This window comes from Corapipo altera, unplaced genomic scaffold (assembly GCF_003945725.1).
Source record: "Corapipo altera isolate COAL_440 unplaced genomic scaffold, ASM394572v1 65, whole genome shotgun sequence".
Classification (NCBI taxonomy): Eukaryota; Metazoa; Chordata; class Aves; order Passeriformes; family Pipridae; genus Corapipo; species Corapipo altera.
Window position 1 is genome coordinate 2,504,923 of NW_020884891.1, and position 27,880 is coordinate 2,532,802.

Sequence of the window (27,880 nt, forward strand, 5' to 3'; positions counted from 1 at the left end):
GGGAAGGGAAGGGACGGGAAGCGCTGCCGGGCTACGCCGCGGAGCCGCTCCGAGTTCGGGGTCTCTCCGCGCAACTTGGGTTACGCGGCCGGACCTCTGCGGGGTTTCCATCCTCTGCCTTTTCATCTTATCGCAGCTGCTGCGAGATAATTGACTAAACCCAACAGAAATAAAACAAACTCAGGTTGCCTAAAAGTTAGGATACCTTTTTTTTTCTTTATTTCTCCCCCCTCCCTTTCTTTTACGATTTTATTCCCTATGTGGAAGTCGTGTGTGATTCGTGCTCGGCACACTGCATGGGAAGAAGCGGCTTGGGTTTTGGATCGAGGATTTGCTGTTGCAAAGCGGTCTAACTTCCATGCAGTGGGGCAGCCTTCACTACTATAAACGCCTTGATGATGTGCTGAGGAGCCCATGTAGATTCACATCTTGTGCAGAGAAGGCGCTGAAGGTAAGAAGGGGTCTTGGGGAAACGAGGGATTTTTTGGTAGCCTTTTATATGATATCTTTTGTCCAGCATCCCCCTTTGAAGCAGAGCATCAGCAGTTCATCCAGAACAGTATGGATAGGCTGGAACTGATGAAAGTCTGCTCCTGTGCAAAGTACACGGAGCTCACAAGTGATTGCAAAAGCTGTATTTATTTTTAGTCTGATAACACAGCACGGCGAGGATCTGTGCTCGCGGCGCGGACACTGAGCAACTCGCTTAGCTCAGGAATGAGGAGATCCACGGTCTCAGTCTCTGATGGGCAGTTTGCATTGGCTGCTGCATTTTGTTGAATGTGTACCCCCGCTACCTCCCTAGAGCATCCCATCAGCCTGTGTGATTTGTTGTTTTTTGCAGATATAGTGCCTACTATTAATGAGAGAGGGAGAGGGATGGGAAAAAAAAACATATGGAACATTTTATTGATGTGATCATAATCCTGTAATGGAGATTGCATTAAATGAGGATTGCATCAAAATGCCAGGCTGCTGTGGAGACCCGAGAAAGCAAAAACTGTACTGGATTGTAAATGAAGTTCTTTGATTGAAGGATTTTCTTGAACCATGAAGGGATGTCTGTAAGCTTAAAGTTGCTGTGTATGTGGAGTACTGGAATGGGATAAAACCCAGATCAAGCTGAAATGTATTTTAATTGACTCAAGCTCTGGATACAGTTAGAATTGGGTAGAGGCATTGCAGTGATGCCCAATGAATTCTTGGTTTCAGCTATGGAGACCACAGAAAGGCAAGGGGAGAGGAGAACCCAGACAGACAAGGAGAGAATATGATCGTTTGGGGAAGAGAAGGATGGCTCGTTTGTGACTTTTGCCATCATGGCACAGAGCTTACAGCCTGCTGGCTATAAGCAGAAACCTTACAGGCGATGTGGAAAGCAGAGGATTTATCTCACTTTCCTTTTGCAACCTAGGTGTAGTTACCTGTAAGATGTAGCTGTGAGGTGCATGTCAAGGGGCAAACAGGGACCCATTTGCCCCTCTCGGACACTGAAGGAAACTGTGAGACTGGGAGAGATGGAGTCGGCTCAGCTGATCCTGCCTTTTTGAGCTTGAGCTGATAATACATGTTGAGTAATTGTTGCTGCTTATCTCAATTGGCAAAGGAGAGGAGAAGATGTTCAAGTTTATTGAACCGAAGCAGAGCTGAGGACAGTAGATACTATCAGCTCACCCTTGCATTCGTTTTGTGCTCAGTTGCATTCTGGCATAGAGAACTGAGCCACAAAGAGCACCTTCTTCAAGCCTTACTGAAAGGAAGTCTAAAGAGAACAAAAAGATTAAGTGAAAGATAAATTTTAACTTTTTGCTTGTCTGCAGTGGAAGTAGCATTGGTCTGCCAGGCAACACAGGTCATAAGAGGTAAGATAAGAAACAAAGTTACTTATTTATTTATTTATTTACTAGCATTCCCACACGCACAAACAAAGTTGGCATACAAAGAAACATCACGGAGTGGGGAGTGGGGAAGCACCACGTCTGAGAAGCACCTAAGTTACAACTGATGTAAACACAAGAGAAATTCCTGTAAGAATCTTCAACAGTACCTATGTGTAACTGTAAAAGAGCTGGTTAAATTCAAAATTATATAGAATAAACCAAAACCAAATATCTGATGTTCTCAGAAGTAACTTGTTTTCCCATTTGTGTATAAAATCTGAGGTAATATTTCCACAACTCAGTCTCCCTCTTCCTTTATATTTGACATAAAGTTGAGACAGAAACACTGATTTTAAGTAAAGTGGCGAAAAGCAGTGTAAGCACATTGAATTCCTGTTAAGCATTTTATTTTGGCAAAAGATAACTTTTCGTGAATTGTAAGAGATGGATTTAGAATATTCATGGCTAAACTCCAGGGAGCTTAATGTTAGCTCAGTAGGCAGAAGGTTCTTCCTCTAAAGAGATATCTGGAAAAGATGTGTTTAAATTTCAAGGCATATTCAGTCGAGACTGTTGGTTTCCACATTTTAAAATAATTTTTTTATGCCTCTTAGGGGAATGATGGTTAATCTGGGCAATAAAGCAAGTATTTCTAGTTCACTTTTTCAATAGAAAGAGCAAGCTCTATTTCAAGTGCTTTAACTGTACTTCTGTATATCCAATACTCCAGATTTTACTCTATTTTTTGTCAAATAACAACTGTGGAAAAATCTCGTCTTTTGAAACCATGATTATCCACACAGATCTTGGTCTGTATTTTTGCTACAGAAGAACTCTGCTTCATGGCTGCATTGTTCATCCTTGCAGCATTTCTTTAAATGTGAGCCTTGCTATAGTTAAAGGATAATTTATATTCAGTGTAGTACTGTCTGCACAGTGGAATTGGCTTTATACATCACAGCCTCTGTAAAAAAGGAGATCAAAGATCTGAACCTGTGGTCCTGTATTGCGTTTCTATACTACATGGACTTGAGTAATCTCATACTGGAGCCATTCACGCTCCCACAGTTAAGAGTATGTCAGCCTTTCCATTAAAACATCATTTGCTTAGGAATTTAACAGCTAGTTTAGGACAGGCTCCAAGCTTAAGTTGGACACATTCATATAGTAAAAAAATAAATATGTCCTAAACAATGAAGTCTAATAACATTTGGCACTGTTAAGTTGAATTTATAGAAAGCCTAGTAGAAAACAACACCCGTCTGAAAAACGTGGAGATTAAAAGGGAAAAAAACCCAACCACAAATCTTTCAAATTTGGAAAGCACCTTGTGGATCCAGATGAGTGTTTCTACCTGGATTTTAAAACAGTCTCTGATGGTTAGGCGGGCAGTGGGACTTTTCTTAAAGGAGAACAGCACTGGCTCAAAGCAGGAATTAGTCAGATCTCAGTTTAATGGTTCAGCGTCACATTGCATCAGAACTAATGTTCTGGTGACAGTTCTTTTGAGGTTTAAGTTACAAGAACAACAAACCCCAAACCTTGCATTGTAACCGTGAAGTTTTCCATTCAATGAGCCAAAGAGAACCATTCACTTTCGAATGGTGTTTATTGTTTGACGCAGGTGTTGAAAGCATTTGGGGGATGTGCTGCTAAAGCACACTTGCCAGGTAGTCCACCGGGGAGCAACCATCCCGGTAATCCTGCTTCCCATCAGGGACCAGCCGAGCGCTACAACGGTCTATTTACACTTAAACAGAGCTCTTTCTTCTAAAGCATCGCAGAGTCTTTTCCAATCACCTGTCTCAGAAGCAGTCGCTTCATCTGTGCAAAGTATGATGACTTCTGGCATATTTCAGGTTAGAAGTTAAAAGACTGGAATTACAAATACACCTGGGTTCAAGGATACAGTTGCACATGCTATGTAGTAGCAATGTTCAAGTAGCAAGTTCTAGACACAGCTTCCTATATTCCAAGTGTTTTGGACTGGATGAAATAAATGAGTATTGTTTGAATGAAAGTGTTGCCATTTACATAAAAATTCATAAGGGAGATTTATATTCTTCTGTCCCAATTACCTCTTTCTGTAATGAGATCACTGAGGAGTTTGTAACAGTTGTCTGTCACCAGTGCAGTGAAGTAGCAGTGACCGTATCTTTCTTGGATGTTCTCAAAAGTCATGCTTCTTGCAGATACACAGGAAGTAATGTGAAGCCAGGAAAATTAGAATACAGATGAAAAAAGACTGTGGGATTTATTATGTGGATACAATCAAATCATGGTAGTTTTGACAGTAAGTAGGAAACTGTGAAGCGTTTTCTGTAACTGTGTCATAATTAAGCATTCTTTTCCTTTGAAGTCTATTGTTATTGCCTTTAAGAAAATCCTGTTGAAAATTAGTTCTGATATTCTTCGAAAATGTATGTTTTCTCACAGATTATGCAAGATTTAGCCTTGATCAAACATGGCCTGAGTGAAGTCTTCCTGCAGCATGTGAAAAAATTCCTGTTGGAACAGGGCCTTCTATAAGTGTTTCTTACATTACGTAATGTACATACTTGAACTTCTGCCACTCCTCTAGGAGTTCTACATGTTCATGTGGTATAGAAGGCATAGCTGTGAAGGGCTTTAGCTTGCAGGAGTGGTAGAACTCAGCCTGTTTAAGAGCAAATGCTTTACTAACTTTTCAAAGAGGTTCTTTTTAAATGGCTGTTGCTTTCCTTCATTTAAATTGCGATAGACTCTGCAATGACTATATAATTTCAAGGGAACTTACATAGCCAGATCATCAGAGAACTTAATGTGTTGTTAGAGAGGCAGATGAATGCTGAAATCATTGGAGACTTCCAAATTCAATAGTGAAATTACAACCAGAGGTGCCCACTGTCTTTAAAACCCATTGCTCAGGGGTTTAACATGACAGCTCCTCGTGCTCAGAAACTTCGCCTGCTTCGTTTTCCTGCCAGGGGAACATCTTCAGTTGTGTACTGCTTTGATGTGATATGGTTGTTTTGGGGAAGATTTTCTTCCTCCAAGCTGGTCTAGAAATAAGATGTCACTGGTGATGTAGTCTGTTTGCATATCAGTGTTTATCTGTTGCATCCTTAAGGACATAGTTTTATTATTGTTGTAAGAATTTAATTAGTAATTATATACGCTTGATGCTGTCTACTGAAGTAGGAGGAAATACATGCTAAAGGGAAGAAAATCAAGCAAAAGTTTGGAATGCTTTAGGCACAGTATGTTTCATTTAACCAACTGTGCTATCTTGTTAAATAAATAAATGTATATGTATGGAAATCTATGATCTGCTGGATCTGTGTTCACATATGTGGGCACACTATAACCGCACACACTCTTGTTTCCAGCTGTAGTCCCTGGCACAAGGAACATACAGGTCCACCCAAAGAAAAGTAACATATTTGGGATATGACAGAACTGCAGGTTCCATAAAATGGAGCCTACAAAGCAGTTATAAAGGAACCAACTCCCTGCCTTTAGCCTGTAATTCAGATGTCATTAGGTCACTTGTTTTTATAATTGTACTAAAAAAGGAAGTTCCATGACTTTAGGTAGAACTGAATTTTATCTCTGTTAATGGAAGTAAAACTCATGTTTAGTAACTTCTGCAGGTTCTATGATTGATTTTGCAGTTAGTAAAGTATGTATCTCTCATCTTCTGGCAAGTATGAAGCTGTGTGTCCTGACATGCACATGGTTACTTGGGTTGTTAGTTTTCCTTGGGGGTGATGGTAGTTTTCTTCCTGAAATGGAGAACAGCTTCAATAGGAGGCATTATGGCAAGGTTCAGGTTGGATTCACAAGCTGGAAAGGGATTTTCCTAGGACTCGTAGGATGCTTATGATGAAAAGCCTAGACTTCACTTGTCAACATTAAATAAGCAAAGAGGCTGCCATAGCATTCCCTAAAGAAAAGTGTGGAGGAACTCTAGTCTTTGGAAACCTCAGTAAATGATGACTTAACAGGAACTGTAATGTGCATATATAACTCTGAACTCAAATAATTTGAGGCCTCACTGTAGTAGTTTGTTCAGATTATAGTTGCTGTCAGTAATTTATAAATATATGCACGATATAAGGATGAAACTGAAACTATGGAGTAGCGGCTTTACTTTGTGAGTCATTTAACTGACTTTTAGAAAATTTACATGGCAGCGTTGTAAGTCAAAATCTCGAGTGCAAGACAACACAGTAGTAATTTTGGGGATGCAAAATTTGGAAAGAAATGCATAACATCCATTTTCTATTCATCTCCCTGCCTTGTCTTCATTTGAGACTCTACCAGAATAAATGGTTTCCAGTGAAGGGTTTTGTAATAATTTCCTGTAACTGAGACTCTACTACAAGAGATCAGTGAAGTGCTTGTCAGACACGTGTGCATTCATGTCTCATTATCAGAGAACTCTGTTTAAAATTCATGTTCAGGAGATCTGTAATTTTATGACTTATTAAAGGAAATTGTATATAAGGTAAATCAAGGGTTTTGTTGTCCCGGTTTGTTTGTTACAGTTTTCTAAGATAATTCAGAATGGCCTAATCTTCTGACAAAATAGCAGCTGAAGTAAGTTATTACTTCTTTATCCTCTGTTATTCCACCAGAAACTTCAGGAAAAAAAATCTCACGCTTACACATGTGTAGTTGTTTCTGGCATCAGTGAAATTTGAGCAATGGAAGTTACAGAAGGGTCCTTAGATACTAGGAAATAAGTGTATTTTAATTGCATATAATCAGTCTGGAATAATGATGACTACAAAATGGAACTAGCTTAACATATTTGGTATTCACATATTCATCCACACCCTCTCATTTTTCATATATAAGCCCTATAAAAAGACAATATATCTAGGAGAACACCTTAAATCACACTTTCTTAGTAAAAAAATAATTTAAAATCTCTCTTCCAAAGGCTACAGAATTGTACAGTTATTTATTTTTTGACAACATGCTTGGTCAAATATCAGTTGGTTTGTGTCTTTCACTGTTTAGCTTTATCTACATATAGAAAGAAAACCATTTCCATGAACTGTTCTGGAAGTACCCTAAAGCATAATGCAAAGTATATTTGAGATCAGTTCACAGAACATTAACTTAAGGTGTTTCAAGACGCAAATGGGGAGAAAAAAGACATTTGGCATATCAGGAAAAAAAATAAAATTGACCGCTCTAAAAAAATAAACGCGAGTCAGAAACCAAAGACTTTAATACTTTAAAAGAAATGCATCACTTGTGTCTCTGGTCAGAAACTGTTGTGTTCTGAGCTTAGGAATAAGGTTGAATATGTCAAACATTGGCAGCCTCCTGATGAGCTGTGAACCAGTAACATCTTGTGGCTGCAGCTCTGTGTCAGTGCTGAGCTATGGGCGTCACTGAACAACCTGAAACTTGTGTGCTAAAGGGAGAGAGATTCTTGGTGACTAAATACCAGTGACTCTCTAAAGAGTTTTGAATGTTTTAATGAAAGCACTTAAAAATTCCTGCTTTCTTCTGGCACTGAAAACAAAGAAAATTGAATCTACGTGGCACCCACTCTTTCTCTCTTTTTACATTCTACGGAATTGTCTTTGAATTAGGTTTGTTAATTGAAGTTGAAAAGCAGTAAATTAATAAATTTTATTATGGAACTGAGCAGGATTAATATTTTCCAAAGGACTTCCATAGTTTGGGTGTGTAAGTTCCATTTTCAAAGCGAGTTGGTTTCTGACAGAGCCCAAAACTTCCCTGCTTTCAGAATCTTTGAAGTGTTTTTGCAATCAATGCTATTTTGGTTAATGTCTGGTTCTAGTAACAGTCTGTACCTCATCTATGTTTTCTTAAATTTCTTTGAATATTAGGGACATTAAATCTAGTCACATTCAATATTCAAAATATGGTGAAACCCAAGGATGATTATTCTATCCAAAACCTAAAAGGAAACTATGAATTTGAACTAGAAACATTACCAGTCCTTACCAAGGTTGCACAAAATAAACTTTTTAAAGGAATGATTATGTCCTTTTAATCAACTTTATTTTACTCAAGTAGATTTTAAACACTTAAAGAGGAGGAGGAGCAGCAGAAGAATTAGAAAATTAATCATAGATTAATCATTCATTGTCACAGAAATTAATCTATTATATCAGGATGAGAGTTGAGTTTTGGGCCAATTACTTCTTATTTAACACCCTGTATTTTGTGGCTCATCAAACAGACATGTTTAAGCATCAACCAGCCTGCCCAGTTAACTGAGTGGAACCCCCAGCACTGGAAAAAGTGACAGTTATTTTTTAAGACAATCACACTAAGGAAGAACTAAAGTCAGAAAAAGAGATTTTTTTCTACTTTCTGTTAATCTAAACTTTAAAATCCAATCAGACAAACTGAGGCAATAAACAGAAGTTAAAACGTTGAAGGAAGTTTATAAAAAGGAAAAGAACTGGCTGAAATTTGCCAGAATTTATGACAAAAATAGTTCATTTTTCTTCATAGAATCATAGATTCCTTATAGAATGGTGAGCCAAACCTGAAATCTATTGTATTATTCATTAAGTTGAAAAAAAAAAAGTAAATATACTGGTAAATTTGTTGTGCTAGAACAGCTTTTTTTGTGATTGTATTACATTACACAGCTCAGATTCAGTCCCTTACATGAATGGAGTTTGGCTTCAAGGTTGTGTTTGAGTAGTGCTCTTTGGAATCACTGTGTAGGATACTTTTAAAGTACTAAAAAAAATAAAAATCTTAATTAACAAGATATTATTGCTATTTGGGACTGCTTAGCTTCATATACTAGGTCAACTGTCCCATAGCTGCTTCCTTTGGATACTTTTTATCTTGATAATTCAGGTTTCAGGATTTGGTTATTATTTAACACCAATGGGAAAACATAAAAACCCAGAATATTTTCCTGTCAAGTTCAGTGAAAGCCTAATCTGGCTTCATACAAATGCCATTTGTTATGAATCCACTTAATGCCAGTGTTTGTATTTTTTTTGTACTGCACTTAACAAAAAAAGAGTATTTAAAAAATAATATCTGAATCAAAAATTGTACATCAGTCTGCAAAAAATGTGTACAGTCTCAGCTCCTTACATGTAATTCATTTTGGCAGGTGCAGTACTTTTAGGCTCTATTGTATTATAAACGCTAAAAAAGCTCGGAAGAAATCATTGGAAAAAGGTTTAGAGTAAGTGACTTAAGGGAGGCTGGCAGGTGGTACTGTGTGGCTACTGCAGGATTAACTAAATTCTGGAAATGCAGTCACTTCAGACTATTGGATCTGTGTCTTGATTTAGTCATTACTGAAGCAAAAGTCACCACTTTGCTGATCTGCTGAACTGTGAGGCAGTGGTTGATGGAGGTGTTAATCAACCAACTTTCTGAAAAGTTTGGGATGCTTTAGCTATTAAAGTGATAACTTGGTCAGGATATCTCTTTACCTGCTGTATATGTGGTTTTATGTAGATGATAAATATCTAACACTGTGGTATTACAAGTATGTCTGTTGGGGAACACAGATAAAGTGTAGGAAACCTCTAAGGAAAAGTGAAGTTGAAATGAAAATACTCTTGGAAACAACTTCACTGGGTTACTATGGTAGTAAAATACCTGGTGATAAGCCTCACAAATGTTAGATATGCTCAGATATGTCTTAGTCTGATGGCTGAGGGAATTAGCATTTCTAACAGACTATTTTGTGATCCAAATGACCAGATTTAGGATGCCGTGCATCACTTTGTGAACCTCATTTGTGGCAGATTTTCCTCCTTTCCTTTTCTTTTAATACATGCTCTTGGACTGGAGTATTTCTTACAACTTCAGCTGCAACTTTTGGAGGGAGAAACATGTCAAATCCTTTGTGGGCTGGCAACAGCTGTTCTCTTTCTCGGATTTTGGAGCTCCTACTCAGTTTTATGAAGGACTCTGTAAATGGGAGCCCTAGCTGGAGTTACATGCTTCTGTCAAAATGAAGAGTTAGTTGCCTGTTGTCCTTGACATGAGTGTGATTTTAGGCTGCATTCTGCGTCCTAATTTGCACCAGATCCTTTACCATTTTATATTTCCTGACTGCAAACTCTGTATTTATCTGAGTTTCCTAGCGATATGAAGTGCTGCAAGCACATAAAATAATCTTGGTAGTGAACCAAAAGAAATACTTGAAGCAGTTTCTCCTTTTTTGCACACTACAAAAATGTTCACTTAATATTCAGAAGAATCACTGGAAATTTTCAAAGCTTGACCTAAGGCCCTAAGCAACCTGATGTAACTTAGAAGCTTTAAGCAGGTTTGGCTAGACAGGCTCTCTAGAGGTGTCTTCCAGTCTGAACTTCTCTTTGGTTCTTTAAAAAGACTTTGACTCCTCTATATAGGTCACACCTTTTTGCTTTGTCTCAATTGTGATTTCTTGGCTGAAATTCAGGAGCTTGCTATGTCCTTACTGTTCTGCTTGTTCAGGTAGTGAAGAAGAGAAGAGCAGGACAGGAAGAGGAACCTACTAGTGAACAGAAGAGAGCTGTTATTTTTGTGCTGGGATGTGGATCTCAGCATTGGTTACTATTCCTGTCTCAATGTGTGCTATTTAGTGTAATTTTGGAGACCTCCTTCAGCTGGGGTTATACTCACAGGCTGCCACTTCAACAGGTCGTTTCTTCACTGTCTTTGTACTGTGCTGTTCTGAATACAGGTTGAAGTACAACTTTTGATCTATGAAACACTTTCTGGTTTCCTTTCTCTTTCTGAGAAAGTCCTGTTGTGTGTTTTTGTTCTTCTGTAAAAGCCAACTGGAAAGCTGAACCCTCAGCTTTATTAACAGAGCTGAGGGCAAAAAAATCCGAGACCGATTTTTTCCCCTTAGTCCTACAAAACCTAAGTTACTTGACATTCAGAGCTGTAAGACAAACTTGTTAATTTAGTTTTTCCTGAGGGTTTTCTTGGGTGGACACATTTGTTCCAGCGTAATTTTGTTTGTATTTGTGAGGAGTGTTCTGCTGATGCTTCATGTTGGTCGTTTAGTGCTCTTGACTACAAGAGTGTCTGGAAGTTGATTGACAAGTCCCCTAAAAAAATGCAAGAAATGCAGTTTCTAGAGAGGGACTTAACAATGTGTGACTGTGAGGAACAGAGAATAAAACCAGGTTGAGAATAGACAATATTTTTATGGTCAGAAATTTAAGCAATTTCAGTGCATAGAAGACCACTGTAAATGAAACCAAGGTTCTTAAAAATCTCTGAAAAGGATCTTTACTGTTGCAGAAGCTCTAATTTACTCCTTGTTTCATCATGGAATTTTTTATCAAAGCACACAGTCAAACAACATTGTGCACTGGAAAGCAGTGAAGGTACCTGAACCTGAACCAGCATTTCATGATTGTTCTTGTTAAAGCTAGATTAGAGTATTTCTTCATTTCAGGTACTTTCACTTACTTTCCATGCTGTCTGTGGAACACAATGTCATTGGTATTTTTTTAGATATCTTAAAGGATCATAACACTGCATATACTAAATCTAACTGAAATGTAGGTTAAAAATGACTTCTATGGGTTTGTGTTGGTTTATTTGGACCAATTTAAACTGAAAGTTCAGCAGAATCCTGAATGTACTCAGTGTTTTCCATCCTTCACTCTTGCTGTACCATTTTGTTTCTGCTGTCTCAAAAAGAACACTTTGTTTCCCTTAAAAAATACTTAGGTGTTACGAAATATTTCAATAAATGTCAGCTGCATGCAGTTTGTTGGTTATTAAACCAAGTTGTTCCACAATCATGGACTGTTTCCTTCAGATTGCGTTGAGGAAAGCTTCTTATCCTAATTATTTGTTTGTCTTAATTAATGTGTGGTAAAATGTGTATTGCATTTGTACCATTAGACACTCTCAGTCTGATATTTTCAGAACCCTGCAGATGTGGATTTTAAATAAATGAAAAGAGCAGATGGTGTACAGGGAAATCTTTGGTAGGCCAAGGAGCTAAATCAAAGTTTCCCTGAATTCCAGGAGGCATCTTACGTAGGGACTGTTTTTCCATCACTAGAAAATTTAATAATGAAATATTGATCTCTAGTATGTTGTAAATGTAAAGAATATTCTAAATATGCAGAATATTCTATAGAAAAATTTGTACCATAGGAAGAGATCTGCAACATGCACTCTCTACTCGTTAGCACATATTTTAGCATAGGGCTTAGACTTGCTTTGAGATTATCAACCCTGATGGTGCTGAATATAAAAAATGTCAATATAATTAGTCATCTCCAGCAGAAAATAATTTTTTCCATTTTTTTTCCCTGTCTGGAGGAGGCGATGAACTGGTTTTCAGTTACTCTTTATCATTTCAGTTTCTCTTTTTGCCTTCGACTGGGAACATTTACCAATTACTTTTTTCCATCTTATATTTAGGGATGGGCTATTTTATAAGTCTTTGTAACAGAAATGCCCTGATGAACCAGAGTGAACTGGTGGTAATTCAGCAAAAACTACTCCTTGACTGATGGTCAAGGAATAGGACACAGAACTGTATGTGGTCAGCTTTGGATATAAAGTGAGCTACTTACACTATTCTAGTGCTAATCTACACTGTCTTAATTAAGACATTGCAAGTGTTCAGTGTAGAAACTTCATATTGAATGCTCTGGATAAGGCACACGTATATGAATGGGTTCTGTTTGGTTTTGCATTGGTGCAATCACAATATATGAAAATATATGATGGTACCCAAAAATTAAGAACACAGACAGTTGTTCTGATCCTTCCCTTCTTTGTATAACCCTAAAAAAACACTCAAAAAAAATACATCATTGCAATGATATCTAGGCAAGAGAGTGCAATTTAAATGTATAGTTACCATCATAGTTGTGTGTATGGGCTGTATAACCACAGGGAAATCACGGATTTTCAATTTCCCTTGAATGTGTTCATTATTAGAAAGTGTTACCAGAGTATTGTTTGTTGTAAGAGAAGAAAAAATCCTGTTCAAGTTTTTAATGAATCTCTTGAGAGATTCATCAGATTTACAGGTTAAAAAAGCTGTAAACATTCTACTGGGAGTAATCATTAAAGAGAAGATGAATGTGAGTTATCTGTACACTTATTCTGAAACAGAAACCCTGAAGATGATTTACAGACCAAAGAGCTGTTTGTCTTTAAATGGTCTGTACTGCTGCAGTCTGCAATGAAATACGTATGATTAAAAGTAAGTCTGTTTGCAAGATGAGAACCAGTTCCACTGTTTTCTTTGGAGAATTTTATAGGTAAGACAGCATTGATCTGAATTTGAAGGGAAGAAGCCTGAGACAAATATTTCCTTCATTTCTAGATTAAAAAAAGCATTAGAGTGGAAGAAAAAAAATCCTTACTGCATAGATAATCAAGTTGGAGGGCCTTGTGTTGAAAATCTGCTTTTCTAAATCAAATAAAAATTAATTGATAAGAGGTCTGTAGATCAAATAAATAAATTCAATCCTCAGACGAGTTACTTTTTTGGTAAATCTAAAAAGTGACAGCACAGGGCTGCTAAAAGATTTGCCTTTCCACAAGGCGCTTCGTACCCTTGATTACGCACTCAAGCTTGACTGACCCAGCAGCATGCTAGACAAAGTTCATAATTTGTGATGAAACAGTTTGGTTAATATTTTTTTTTTTTTTTTTAATCTAGAGTATTACAGAGACAGTGAAGGGTACAATTTTGAATATACTGCTCAAAAAGTATTTCTAAACTAATAAATGAAGAATTGTTCCTTCAAACATTTTAATTGGTCACCTAAGATTCCGCTGAACATATTTTTGTAGTTAATATCTCCTGCTTCTTCAGAAAACTCCAGGCCTGCCATGCAGAAGACAGTTTGCAGTTGGGGTGAATTTCAGCATTAGTTTTGTTTTGGTGGTGTAACTCTTCAGTGAAGCACAAATGGACTGAAAACTTGGAAAACAACGAAATGTGAACTGTGTCCCAACTGCATCTGTTGGACATAACAGAAGTAGTTTCACAGTCATTCAGCTTTCCAAGAGGTCACCCCCTTTGCAAATAATATGCATAACAAACTGCTGTATTCACAGTGCCTCATCATTATGAACAGTGTGCATTTCAGCTGACACTGCCATGCACAACATGATGTTACCAGTTTAGTACATGACTGTGAATGTGATCCTATTGTCATACTGGAAATATTCAAGGCTCCAAAATGAAATCACTCTGACACCAAGAGGATTGATACTTCTGCTGAATTTTCTTAGTATTTTGTAAAGATTACCTACTCCGTACTATTTTTTTTTCCTAGATAAGTGTATGTGCATTGAATTTTATTCTATTCTGTTTTTTTCTATTAGAAGTGTGTGTGTGTGTTTCTATGTCTATGCATGGACATGCTGTGGTCATAAAAGTTGTAACTTATGTCCTTGGTCTGAGCTAAACATTGGGCTTAAAGGCTTTGAACAAGCTTCTTCATGAAGCAGTCCCAGTGAAAATTCATCTCTGACCTGAAATACCCAAGAGCAGAATCCTCTTGAGCAAACCTCAGCCATGGCATTTGTAACAGTGTGGCTGACGATGAAGGTAAATCAAGACAAGAATGAGGACGTCAAGTCTGCTCTAGCTTAAGACTGAAATGTCAGAAAATGTAAAGGAATGCACCCATTCACGTAGAATCATTTTTGTGATGCAGCCTGTTGGTGGAAGATCAATGAAAAAGCCTTGTGACATGTTTTGTGCTGGTGTTGTGTTTGGGTATGTCTTAAATATCAGTGGTGCAACGTGTTAGATCTTATGTTCTTTATGTTTCCTTTTACAAGAATTTACATTTGTACTGTCATTTCTCTAGATGACTGGAAAGCATTTTGCCAATTTTTATGTATCCATTATCCACTACCACCTTTCTGCACCTGTTTGTCTCCCACTGACTCCTACTTTTCCACAGATATGGGCCCTAAAAGGAACATTTCTTGCTATGAAAGCAATATGTGCCAAAAGATGATTTGCAATCCTATGACTGTTTCCTTCACAAAGGCTTGCAAGATTTTAGGAAAAATGCCAGCTAGTGCACAGACAGTTTGGCTCTATAAGCCCAGCATTAAGATTAACAAGTTGTAAATAGCTGCATGTTGCCATTAGCTCAAAACCCTGCTGCTTTCAGGACACGATGAGGACTGTAATAAGAATGTTGTTCATTGCTTGTTGTATTTTTTTTTCCTTCTCTTGCACAGCACTTAACTGAAGAGTAAGTTTTAAAAGTTGGATGGCTTGTGATGGGGTCCTGATGGGATTCTCTCATCTTACTGACCAGCATGTTGCTCGTAGAACTCTAACAAACAGATCACTGAGATGAGGGGAAAAAACACTAAAGCCAAACCTGCCACTGTTTTTTTGAACAAGTTTTTATAGGAAGGAATTTGTAATCTTGAATATTTTTTTTCCTTCAAAAATAAATACAGTGTTAAGAGAGCTGAATATATTTACAGTATCTCGTGTAAACATTCATAGATGTATAAGGCTTTCTTACAACTATATGAATCTGCACATCTTGATTGATGTCAGTTGAGCTGTGCTAACTTATAAAAAACATGGATTGTATCTAGCATATGCCACTCAAAGTTACAGTATCTCTGTTTTTCAGACATGTATAAAAATTCAACTTGGTGTATTTAATGAAACAAAATATTTTCAGAGTTTAAGAGATGCTTAGTTTGTTTTGAGAATGTCTAGTGTATTAACTTTTGCATGGATTGCTCAGGGAAGTGGCCAACTTTGGAAAAAGGTTGGTAAATTAATCTGTATTAGTGTATTTTTTTCATGAAACAATCAGTTTCATGACAACTTGATCCTGACTGAGGAAGAGGTAGTCTATCAAAATTTGGAATTCTATGTGACTATTTCTTTCCAAAAGAAAGCGCCAACACTGATCCTTATACAGCCTTGGATATGCTGTATAAGGAGCTGTTGATCATTCATTCATTCGTTCATTTTTGCCCATTTTATTTTGGATGGGGTGGAGGGACAGAGGAGAGTGCCTGGTGTTACCTGGGAGCACAGAGTTGTGCTGCTGTCTGAGCCATGTCTGCCTTAATTGTGCAAAATTTACAATGGGGCTGAAAAGAACCACCTGTGTAGGAAAGAATTAGAGCAGAATCTTGGAGGAAAATTTTGTAGTTGTGGTGGCAGGGTTATAGAATTGCATGGTTGGAACACCACAGTACTGAGATGAATATGCTGCAATACCAAGGCAAAGTGCCAGGATGAAGGGAATGTGTTCAAAGAAACTGTGGCAATGGAGCTTCGCAATAAGGAGAAGCTTAGAGGCAAGACACTGAAGTACTGACAATATCCAAATGCCAAGCTAGCAGGGAACACAAACCAAGGCAAAACATTAAATTCTCATGGAGAAGCACCCAAGTGCTGAAGGAAAATGCTAAAATGTTCAGATCAAATGGATGGTTATAATTCAAAGTGCTTAAGAGGCAAAAGCAGAAGTGCAGAGTTGAACAGTGACAAACTGGCTGAACAAGGGGAAGCGTGGAAGCTGGTAGATTAGCTCTGGTCTTTGAAACTAAGTTTTTAGGGAAGCTGATGTTACAGTTCAGTCTGATTTTGATTGACAGTCTCCTTTTGGCAACATCAGAAGATTTATTGGTGTTTTAGTACAAGTGGGATACTTTTACCAAAGCATGGGATAGCAGTAGTTGTTCTAACACAGAAGACTACTGAGTTTTACTGAAGAGAATAGTGATGTGTGGGGTACAGAATTGCATCCCTCACAGTATTTGCTGTGTATAAAATTCAAAGGGGGAAATATTCCCAGAAGAATTCTTGTTAGGAGGCTTAAAGTCTGCAATATCCTACCCAATGCCACCAACATACCTTAAGATCAAAGGCTTGTTTAATAGCTATATGACATGTTTGCAAGTTTATAGGGTATGAATCCTACTGTTAAAGATCTTCAGGAAAGGTTACCCAAACCTATCCCCAGTCTGTTTAATTTCTGTAAAGACAGGGCATGATAATTCAAGAAAAGGGACTTGGTTTTAATATGTAGAAGTGTACAGTTTCTTCAATATTCAGCTCATGAATATTCATGTATTTTTTGTCTGTATGTCTTTAATTTAGAAGTAACCAGGGCACTGTAAGATAAATGGTGTCCTGTGACTGGTAAAACTTGCTGAAGGGAAATGAGATACAGGTTTTAGCAGAAAGGAAGACAAAACCCGTCTAGCTTATTTTCAGGCAAAATGTGGTGAAACTGTAGAAAGGGGGAGACAGGTATAAAATTCACAGAGACTCAACTCAATCCTAAGTAAACTTGCCTCACTCTAATAATGGCTGAAGGACCAGAGTGATGACAATTTGTGTGTGAAATTGTGTCTATGTAAAACAATGCATGTTTGTCATGGTTCAGTGCACTGGTTCAGAAAACACTGTATGTGCTATACACGTGTTGTTGTCCATGGGGTTGGTAAGAGGCCATTTAACTCTGTATTTACTTTCATTAGAATTTGCTCTGTCTGCAGTTGTACCAATTATTGCTTTATTGTAGGGGCTGCCTCGAACTGCCAGCAATGCTTTTTTTATTGTTGCAGAACTTTTCTATAGAGAGAAGATTTTTAGTACAATGTTAAGAGCAGTTTCTTCTTCTTTTTTTCTTTAATTTAAGGGTTTTACGGTTCTGATTAGTGTACCAGTTATCAGTATGACAGAAATGCTGCCTCACCTGACACCACCAGTGTTGTTTCACTTTTCTTCACCTGTTTGTTCAGATAGCAAGTGACAGACACTTCCAGAGTACACGGTATCTTGTGTTCTGTGCACATTCTTACAGATTGATTGCCAGAAAACATAGATCCAATATCAAATATGGAAAATATATTTTGATTACCCTCTTCCATAATGTCTTTTCATGGAATAAGAGCAGTGATGCCTAGTGTGAGGTTTGAAAATGTTCAGGGTTTAAATCACACAGATGTGTATGGAAGGATCCCTCAGCTTGGAAAAGAATGATCTTGGAGCAACCGAAATTTTCACTTTACCCTTCAAGGGTTTCCAGTATTGGTCTGTAGCCCTGAACACATTGTAACTCCAGAGGCACTGGAAGTTTGTGGGAGAATTACTGGAGATTCAGAACAAAATTTGTACATGATCCAAGCCTCTCTTGGGCAAATACAGCATACTGTAAACTTGGGAAGAGTGTATGTTATGTAACCAGGCTCAACTTCACAGCTGATTTAGAAAAAAATGACATCTTACTTCCCAGAATGAGATTTGGGGAAAGAAATTTTGTCTTGATCAAATGCAGCAGCTGCTGCAGTTTAGATTCAAGTGTGATGCAAATCAAGCCCCCATTTCTGCTCTGTTCCGTTCTGCCCAAAGAGGGGACCATTGTTGATTTGGTTCTTTTTTTCAGAGAATCAGTCTGTGGTTTGACCCCAATAATTACAAATGATTTAAAAAAAAATAAATTATACAAGTTCTACCATATTGCAATGACACATATAAACAGTTTAAAAATACTTAAGTGATGAATTTCTGTTGTAAGAGCCAGCTGCAGAGTACTTATAACTGGAGTATGTTAAACCGTTTAAATATTCCAAACATTATGTACAACAGATCTTGTACTAATTCATTATGAAAACAGCAATTTCATTTAATCATTTATTAGCTATTTATAAGGTGTCTGCATATTAAGTATGCATACAGATTGTTGTTCAACCTGGCGACCAATATAATGCTTGCAGAAGTGTCACCCGTGTGTAATCACTGATGATTTTTTTTTGGTGATTGTTGTTCTCAATTACTAGTTACTAGCACAACTGTGTGGTTCTGAGACTTGTCTGTGTAATATAGTAAATTAGTCTTTGTCCCAGTAGGAGGGGAAAAAAAACCTAAGAAGTTACTTAAAACAATAGTCAAAGTTGAATGTAAGTCATTCATTACTCGGTTCTGTTCACTTCTGGAATGTGGATTTACCACATGAAGACAATGAAACAAATTGCCCAGAAACAATGTAAAATCTCTGTCCTTAGAGTTTTTTAAGGATCAGCTGGCCAAAGCCTGAAGGAATCTGGTCTGTGTTGGGTACTGACACATCTCTGTGCAGATTGGACTGCAGCCCTTTCAAGGACCGTTCCAATATGAAGGATTCAGTGACTTCTTACAAAGTCACAGTGGGGGACTAAGCAGAATGCTGTTAGTTATCTGTTGTGTTTCCAAGGTTGTTAAACATAGTTTTATTGTAGAATACAATGTTGGACTGTGATTAAAAAAAAAAAAACAAAAAACCCGGAGGAAGCAAACTGTGCAATACTCTGTCATTCTACACTGGTGTATCTTGATCACTGGTATTTTTACCACACTGCTGTAGGGCTTTGTTTTTATTTTTGCATGACTGAAACATGTGAGTTTCAGCTTTCCTGTTGTGATAATGAACTCCTTTGATGGGTCTTGCTGTACTGTAGGTGTAGGGTGCCATAGGATCCAACTTCTTTTAGCAGAATACTGTTTGCTACATATCTTGTACATATATCTGAATCATCTCACTTATTCGATGATTCAATCTTTGAGAACATTAATCAAGAATTTACCACCAAAGTTAAAAATATGCAAGACTTTAGGCTCCCAAATCCTACAGCCATGACTCTTATCTGTGTCCCATAAATATTTACTATTTTGGAAATAGTAATGTGTATTTTCACATATTGCAAAGATTTTGGCTTGAGCTCTAAACAGCTTTACAGCATAATGTGAAATGCTAATGCTAACAATAAATAAATGTATGGTGTGCAAAAGGGAACACAGAACCATCTTGCTAAAATTTACCTGATAAGGTTCAGATCATACTCTTCTGTACCCGCCTACATTATTCTCTACCTCCTGCATAAACCAGTATGTGTAGATTGAACATAAGCAGTAAAATTCTTAGAGATTGTTATAATTGTAACTAACAGGATTGTTTTTCAAATCTAGTCTTACTCCTATGAGTATGTGAAAACTGCAAGAGAACTTGTAGCTCTTAGCAGTTTTGACTCTTGTTATTGCAAACACCTCACTGCATAGTCCTTTTCATATATGTACTTACAGACCATTTAAATCTAGTAAAGAGGATGGGAAAGGGATAAGACTGTATTGCAAAAAATAGTTTTCTCACACATCTCAGAACTTACATTTTTTATTTTTTCCTTCCCAAGTAGATAAATATAAAAATTTCTCTTGACAGCAAAGAATTGATAGACTACTGAAGATTTCAAAACTCCAGCAGATTCCCATAGTGATACATTACTTTGTTCTTTCAATGTTAAAGTCTTAGATGCAAATTTTTAGCACTGAAGTATTTGTGCACAGCTATACTATGCATTTCTTGTGAGGTGCCTTGCATAGACAATGAAAATGTGAATTATTCACAGAGATTTGGCACTGTTTGTGATGCTCTATGCCAGTGCACCTGCATTAGCTTCTCTTTTTAATATCTGTATTGTTACCATTTTAGTTAAAACTGGGTCTACATTTTGTTGTAAATGTCTATATTCATGGATTCCATTTGCCTTTTCTGATCTATAGATATATAGAAAGTCATCAAATGATAAAATCAAATGGCAGACAAGGAGAACTGTGAAAAGCCAGAATCTTAAGTCACACATCAGTGCCTGTGGCTCTTCAGCAAAGTGGCACAACATGGCATTCAATCAAAATTAATATCATTTAAGCAACAGTGATTGAGCATAAAGGATTTCAGGGATTATTGACAGACTGAAAGAAACTGCTGGCTTGCAGTAATCAAGCAAACTCATCTGGCTATTAATTGCCAGGAATACCTGCAATGAAGTGTTCAGTGCTGTTAGAGCTTGATATTGATGGATACAATTGTATAGATTCTTTATGCATAACAAACACTCATTTGCTGTTTATTAATTTTTTTCAGCATTAGTTCCTATCACCTAAACACGTTTCCAAAAATAGAAAAGAGGAAGGAAATTATCTAAAATTATCTACAAGGGCTTGTATAAAGTGCTGCTTTTGCTGCTGCCTTGAAGAAATGTGCCAGTTACAGGCATCAGTGACTGACTCCCAAACCCAGCATAAAACCAACAAGGATCCAGAATGATGATACCAAACAAAACACAGTAAATAAAAAAATAAAGGTTCATAAAAATATTTGTGTATCAACTTGCCTGGCCCCCCAAAGAACTCTTTGCTGGAGAAGCAACATCATTTTACATACATTTTGGTGCTCTGAAAATGAAGTTTAAAATGAACATAATCTACTTGTCCTTCCATTTATGCTCTTTTTATACCAGGGCACTTACAGTGACTTAAATGAAATTACTTTCTGGTGAAATATGAAATTAAACTGTCTTTAATGTTGCTTTTTGTAACATTAACTTCCAGAAGCCCATTGCCTGAATTCAGAACGAACTGTTCCTTGAATGTGTGACTACAGTGAATTGTAATACTTTGTTGTGGAAATTATGGGAGGAAAACCACAGAATACTGAGAACTGAGATCCTAAAAGTGAAGTGCGTGACAGACCATTTCTAACCAGTAGAACAGGCAACCAGTTTTGCAATCCAGTGTCAATAAGTACAGAAACCAAGGAGCTGAGTTATGATCTTGTATTCCTTGCAAACCAAATCAAAGAGAGGAGAAATCACATTTGTTAGTTGAACAGACCTTGTAAAGCTCTTCCTTCCATAGTGCCTGATTCTGTGTTGTCACGTGAATATCCTTTTATATGCCTTAACACAGTAATCTCTCTAAATTCCTTTTCAATTTATGCTTAACCATGCTGATTTGCATGCACATTGAAAAGGAAATGAGAAACTTTTAAACCAAAAATCTATATTCTTAGAATTTGATATTCATGCACATTTTTATGCATGGAATTCCCATTAAGATTACTGCAAGATTTACCTACAAATCTTCCATCCTGGAAGAATGATTAAATTCCCAAAGTTTTATGAGGAATAATGTATCTTGCTTTGCAGTTGTCAGTTAATGCTAATGAGAGGGGTGTGCAACCACACTCTGGTATGTGTGAATTGACCAAAAGGTGTGTATGAAACTGGTTTGAAAGCCAGGGTTTAATCAGAATCCATGAGTTACTCACATCTCAGAGGAAATACTTTTTGGTTCAGCTGCCAAATAATTTTTATATTTTGTTCTTCTGTGGGAAAAACACCTTTAAAAACATTGTAAGTACACGTGAGTGTGTATAAAGCAGATTTACTACATGAGTATCAGCTAAAATTAGTATCATGTTTCCTAAATAAATTGTAACAGTTTAGATAACAAGACTTTGGTTTTTGAGGCTACTTTTCAACATAAAGGACTCATTTGGTCTTCTAGAACTATCAGTTAATCTGAATATGGTCTGTTGCATGTGATGTAGCAAAAATTCCCATTCCTATTTAAATAAACATACATTTCAACTTCAACCCATCCAAATGCAAAATGTCCCAGAACCTCTCCCTATTTAGTTTGAGCTGTTACACAGTAATATAGACAAATTCTATACCCTGTATTTTATTTTTAAATGATTTCAATTATATTTATTTATTTATTTATGAAGGTAATGACTCAGCATATCAAATATTGTGTCTGACATAAATAATAAGTGAGTAACATCAGATGTTTGGAAACAAAAGTTACTTGATGTTTAGAATTTATATTATAAAGAATTAAAAAGTTCTCATTGGTCTTGATTGATGAAGGTGGTGTACAAACATAAATACATGATTCTGGCCTGAAGAATCTGGCCTAAGAATATCAAATGAATGCAATGAATAACTTCATTCCTGGACAATAGGTATAAAGTACTTTTTCTTGTCCTGACATGAAAAAAAATTACTATGGATTTCTTACCTCTGTATTATTACATCCTTTGCAATTTTGAAAGGTGAAAAAAAAGACTTAAGAGGGAAACATAATCTAGAATATGATATTACATTTTAGGGCAAAATCTGTGCTTTCTACCTATAGATATCTTAAGTCCAAAGAAAATATTGGCAAAACAGGGATTTGATTTTATTGGCTACTTTCGCATTGACAATATATGTCAGAAATTGCCTGAAACCTACCCAATAAATCACAGAAATTCTTTTCAAAGCTGTGAATTTAAGTTATCTCTTGTAGTACCTGTGTTTCAGTGTAGTACTTCTCTTGATAAAGGATGAGGCACTTGCAGTGTGTTCATTTTTATGCAGCGATCCTATATTTTTACATATACTGATAATTTGGACTAATGGTTTGTGAAAGGGTGTTTTCTTTTATGAACTTGTTCAATGTATTTGTTACTTTGTTGTTAAAGGAGTTCCTCTGATTCATAAGTGCTGAGCACACAAACCAGGCACAAGGCAGGGAGAGTGTCCCTGTATGGAGACTGAAATGTTTGTGGGAGAGACCACGAAGGAATGTGCCAACAATGACAGCTGCCAGTTGATTGATAAACTCCTTTTTTCCAATTATTTTTATAAGCTGAATCTAATTTTCATTAATTATCATGCTTCTGATATCACATCTTTTTTCATAAATTCTAGAGGCACAGAGATTAAAATATTTTTCTCCTTTTGCATTCTTTGTGTTATTTCAGCTCTGATGTATTTTGGAAATGGTTTGGCCAAGTATGTTCCATACAATTGTTATTGACTGTTTCCCATTCTAACTATGGAGTCTGCATGGAAGAGAATGTTCTGATTTATAAAAAGCTAAACGTTCTTTCTAGAATTCAGATTCCCGGGGTAGCTTCTTTTATATTTTGGATATTGTGGATGACAGTAACCTCCAGGGACAGTCTTGTCTGTTAGTCCTGTGTGATAGCGTGAGTATTCCTGATTGCATTAATTCTGGACATCTAGAAGTGTCATCAAGAATTCCAGGTACTTGTTGGCAAAGTAAGAGAGTTTCATCATTCCAAACATCTTCTTTTTTGCCTTTTCAATTAATACCTAATGCCTCCTGCTTGCATTTTCTTGGCTTCCTAATTACCTTTGGTTTTCTTTCACTATAAATAAGGGATTAAACCATTGAATTTACAGCGAAAAAGGACTCCAGATTAAAAAGGAAAGAAGAAAAGAGAAAATCTAATTGGTATAAAAGTTGTATAAATGAAGTTTCTTGTTATTTTTCTTTAAATAATGAATTATTCAGTATTTTGGTGTTAATAATTTAACAGAACCCAAAGTAAGATATCAGCAGGACGTATGTGGGACGGGTGGTAGTTCAAGTTTGATCTAAAAGGCTTGCCTTTGTATTGAAGTTGGGTTGAAGCTTTGATCTATTTATAATGAGTATTCTAAGGGTTTACTAATTATTTTAAACCTGAAGAGAATCTCATAGTCCATTTTTCTGTTGGAAAGGAACCAAAAATGAACCTTGCTGGAAGGTAAAGGCACAAAGTCGTACAGTTCGGGCACGTTTTTTAAAGTTAAAGCACGACCGCCTACTGGCTATAATTTCTGATAAGTTTGGGGGGAAAACCTATTTTCTCTCTCCTTTTTGCATTCTCTAGCATGAGAAATTTTCTGAGGTACTTCTAACTTCTGACTGGAGATATTGCATCTTTTATATATTCCATCCATTTAAAAAGTTTGCAGCCATAAAGTTAAGATGCAGATTTTTTTTTTGTTCGTTTGTTTTCTTGGGAATTACATTTAGACAAAATGTGTACCAATTTATGTTACCACATTTACTCTATTAACAAATGAAAATAACATACTTATTTATGATTGTGGGATACTAATCCATTTATCAAGGGAAACTGTATAAAATGGTCATGATGGTACACAAATACATCTTTAAAAATAAATATGAATTTATCACTGCTTAGAACATTGCTCAAGATTTGAGAGGTTTTTTGAAAACCAGATACTTGTGCCTGATCCATATTTAATGGGAAAATTCTCATTACACTTTGTTACAATTTCTTTGTATGATGATTTTGTCATTCCTCAATGCATAGACAGAACACAACTGTAAGTGCCTAAGCTGATCATTATGGAACAGGAGTGACAATAATCTGGGGGACAGAAGTCCTCTGGCTGTTTGTCTACAAGCACTGCAGGATGAAACCCTAACACCTGAAAATTCTCATTGTGTTTGGGGGTTCATATAAATATTGTTCAAAGCTCTAGTAACAAGCTTAGGGAATTGATATGTATTTTCATCACAGGAAACAGAAATTAATATAAAACATTTCTGTAGATTCTCTCCTTGAATCAGTGATTTTTAAATTTGCAAGATGTAGAAAGTACTTGTTTTATGCAGTTTAACTTACTTGATGGTGAGAATGAATATTTTTTCTCACTGAAAACAGAGACTCCTGGTTACACTATGGTAACCATATACTATGGTATTAAGTGCTATTCACAGATGTGAGGAATTCCCCCCTCCCCTATTTCCTAGGAAATTTTCCAGTTTTCAAGGGATGCTGACTAGTTTAATGAATGTATAATGCATACAAAATAGTTACCTTTTTTTTTTTTCTGTTGAAACAGTATTTGGGATTAAAGGTGAACCTCTTTTCATGGTTCAAATAATTTTCATTAGCAGGGAGGAAAAACATGCCCAATAAGCCTGATACTGCAAGGAATTATTTAAAATAGTTCTGAGGAGCAATTTTTGCCTTTTCAATTATGCAAATACACATCAAGTTTTTGTCTTTGGTAATCTTTGACTCACAGTAAAAAAACTGACACAGACTTTTTGACCTGACACAAATGTAATAGCTCTGAAGGGGTTTTTCATACCTTTACCCTGGCACAAGATTAAAGAAATGGAAGTACTGCATTCCACAAATCAAGCTCATACTTATACCTGTATCTTATCCTTGTGATTAAATTTTTATAGAATCAGAATAATTCACACAGGAAGAAACCTTGGGAGTTTCTAGTCCGATCTCCATCTGCTCAGAGCAATATCAGCAGGGAATTCAAGTCTGATTGCTTTAGGCTCTGTCCAGTCAGGTCTTAACCTGCATGCAGATTGATTCCACAACCTCTCCTGGCAACCTGTTCCAATGCTTGATTATCCCATGGGATTTTTTTTTTTTTTTTTTGAGCCATAATATGCAGTTAGAGCCTTCCTCATTTCAGTTTTTGAACCTGTCTCTTGTTCTGTCTCTGTGCACCTCAGTAAAAGGCCTGACCCTGCCCTCCTGAGATTATTTCCATGATGGTAGTTGCCTTCCTCCTTGAACCTTTCTTTAGGCTCAAAGACCTTTTCCTAAAGACAAAGACTGAGGCAAAGTTTCTCTTGTCTGTCTTCACTTTCACATCCTGTGTGTGTCCTTTCTGTTCTGGAGCTCAGTCATGAGTTCCCTGCAAAACCAAACAAGTCTTATGGGTATATATGCTTATTTTCCTGGGAATGGAGTGTTCTGCTTGCAGAAGATTGCCCTTAAAGGTCTTCCAACTCTCTTGAGATCCTTTTCCTTTCAGAGCTGCCTCATACAGGGTCTCACCCACCCAAAAGAAACCCCTACCTAAGCCGAAATCTGTCCTCTGAAAGTCCAGCTTCTGTACTTGTCTACTTGCCTTCCTTTGTCCCTCAGGATCTTGGTTGAGTATCACTAGTCCATGGTCATTCCAAGAAAGGATGCCATGGGTTATCACACACCTATTTGCTTCCTTTGTGACTAGCAGATCCAGCAGTGTGTTTGGTGACAATCATTATTTCATTCTGTCAGCTTGGGAGCCAGAAGGATATTATTCTTAAATTAGTTCTTTAAGTATTGATCACAGAGCTTGATTATCCAGCCAGCTTTTCGAAGGGAAACCTGTATATCTAACAAACCTAGTTGTAAGATCACTCCTCTACACTGGAAAAACATCTGGAAATGATGTTTCTACAATGACTTTGCTTAATCACTATTACTGAAATAGGCCATACAATGATATATTTTAAAAATCAGAGTAACCTTACTTAAAAAAAAGACAGAAGATTTTCAAGGAAACTGAGAGTGTCATAATAAAAATAAATATGCTGAAAATATTTTTAATAGCTGAATAGTCATATTTTTAATTTTGTTTTTACTTATAACTAGACTTCTAGGCTGCTATAACTGATCAAATAATATGTGGGAATCTCTTAATTAACATACCCGTATAACTAGAGACAGTTTGCCAAATTCAGTGAGGTGTAGCTACTTTCTGTTAATTAATTACTGAGTGATCATTTAAGAATTTGTCACTGGGACCTGGAAGGAATGGATAATGACACTGTTTGTTGCAAATTCAAATGAATCTTGATCTAAGAGGAAAGTTTACAAAAAAGAATATTAGAATTAGACCTAATCTATCACTTAATTAGCTCTACCAAGTAAAAAGCTGATAATGAAAAAGGCCTTTAACTGTTCACTCACAGGATTTCACCTCTGAGGTACTGTACTTTTAAGGTACATGATAAACTCTAAGACCATGACTAGTCACTGCAGCAAGCAGACTTACTGTCATCAAATTAAGCATTTAGGGGACAAAATTAGTAATACCACAATACTAGAAACAGTTTATGATTTTTATACAGCAGAATTTTTGCGATGGAAATGTTTTTGAGTGATACAAGGTCTGAAATACTGTAACAGGGAATCTTTCACAATGTCAAAACTAACATTGACTCCAATCAAACTGGGGCAATGGAAATCTTGTCCAAGTCAATGGAAGGTCAATGCAAATGAAAATAATATAGTACATGGGTGTACTGCTCTTTAATATTAATTATATCTCTATGCTGTTGGCGTTATTGAGATTATACCGAGGTAGAATTTCGTTTGGTTTGAAATATTTTTGTGTTTGAAACAGGTAGATGACTGGAAGAATGGAGATCCTATGAAAAAAATGTTTATTTTCTCTCATTCCATTTTCTCATGCTTTCTGTTTCACTAAAGTCAGTGGAAGAAGAGATTTTTTTAAAGCTCGTAGTCTCCTGCCTGACATGAACTGGAAACCATGTATGATAAACCACAGTGCTAAGCAGTCATAGTTTATTGTGTAAAAAAAATACTTAATTCTAATTTATTGTGATTAATCCTAGAATTTACTGA

General features: G+C 36.6%; 1 protein-coding gene across 3 annotated transcripts in view; it reads left to right on the forward strand.

Annotated features, from left to right (window-relative positions):
• The first annotated feature begins 20 nt into the window (after positions 1-20).
• Positions 21-27,880, forward strand: part of PCDH11X (protocadherin 11 X-linked) — a 461,593-nt gene continuing 433,733 nt past the window's right edge. For all 3 annotated transcript variants that reach the window (XM_027645321.1, XM_027645323.1, XM_027645324.1), the window contains exon 1: positions 21-451. The gene's annotated coding sequence lies outside the window, so the exon portion shown is untranslated. The remainder of the gene's footprint in view (positions 452-27,880) is intronic.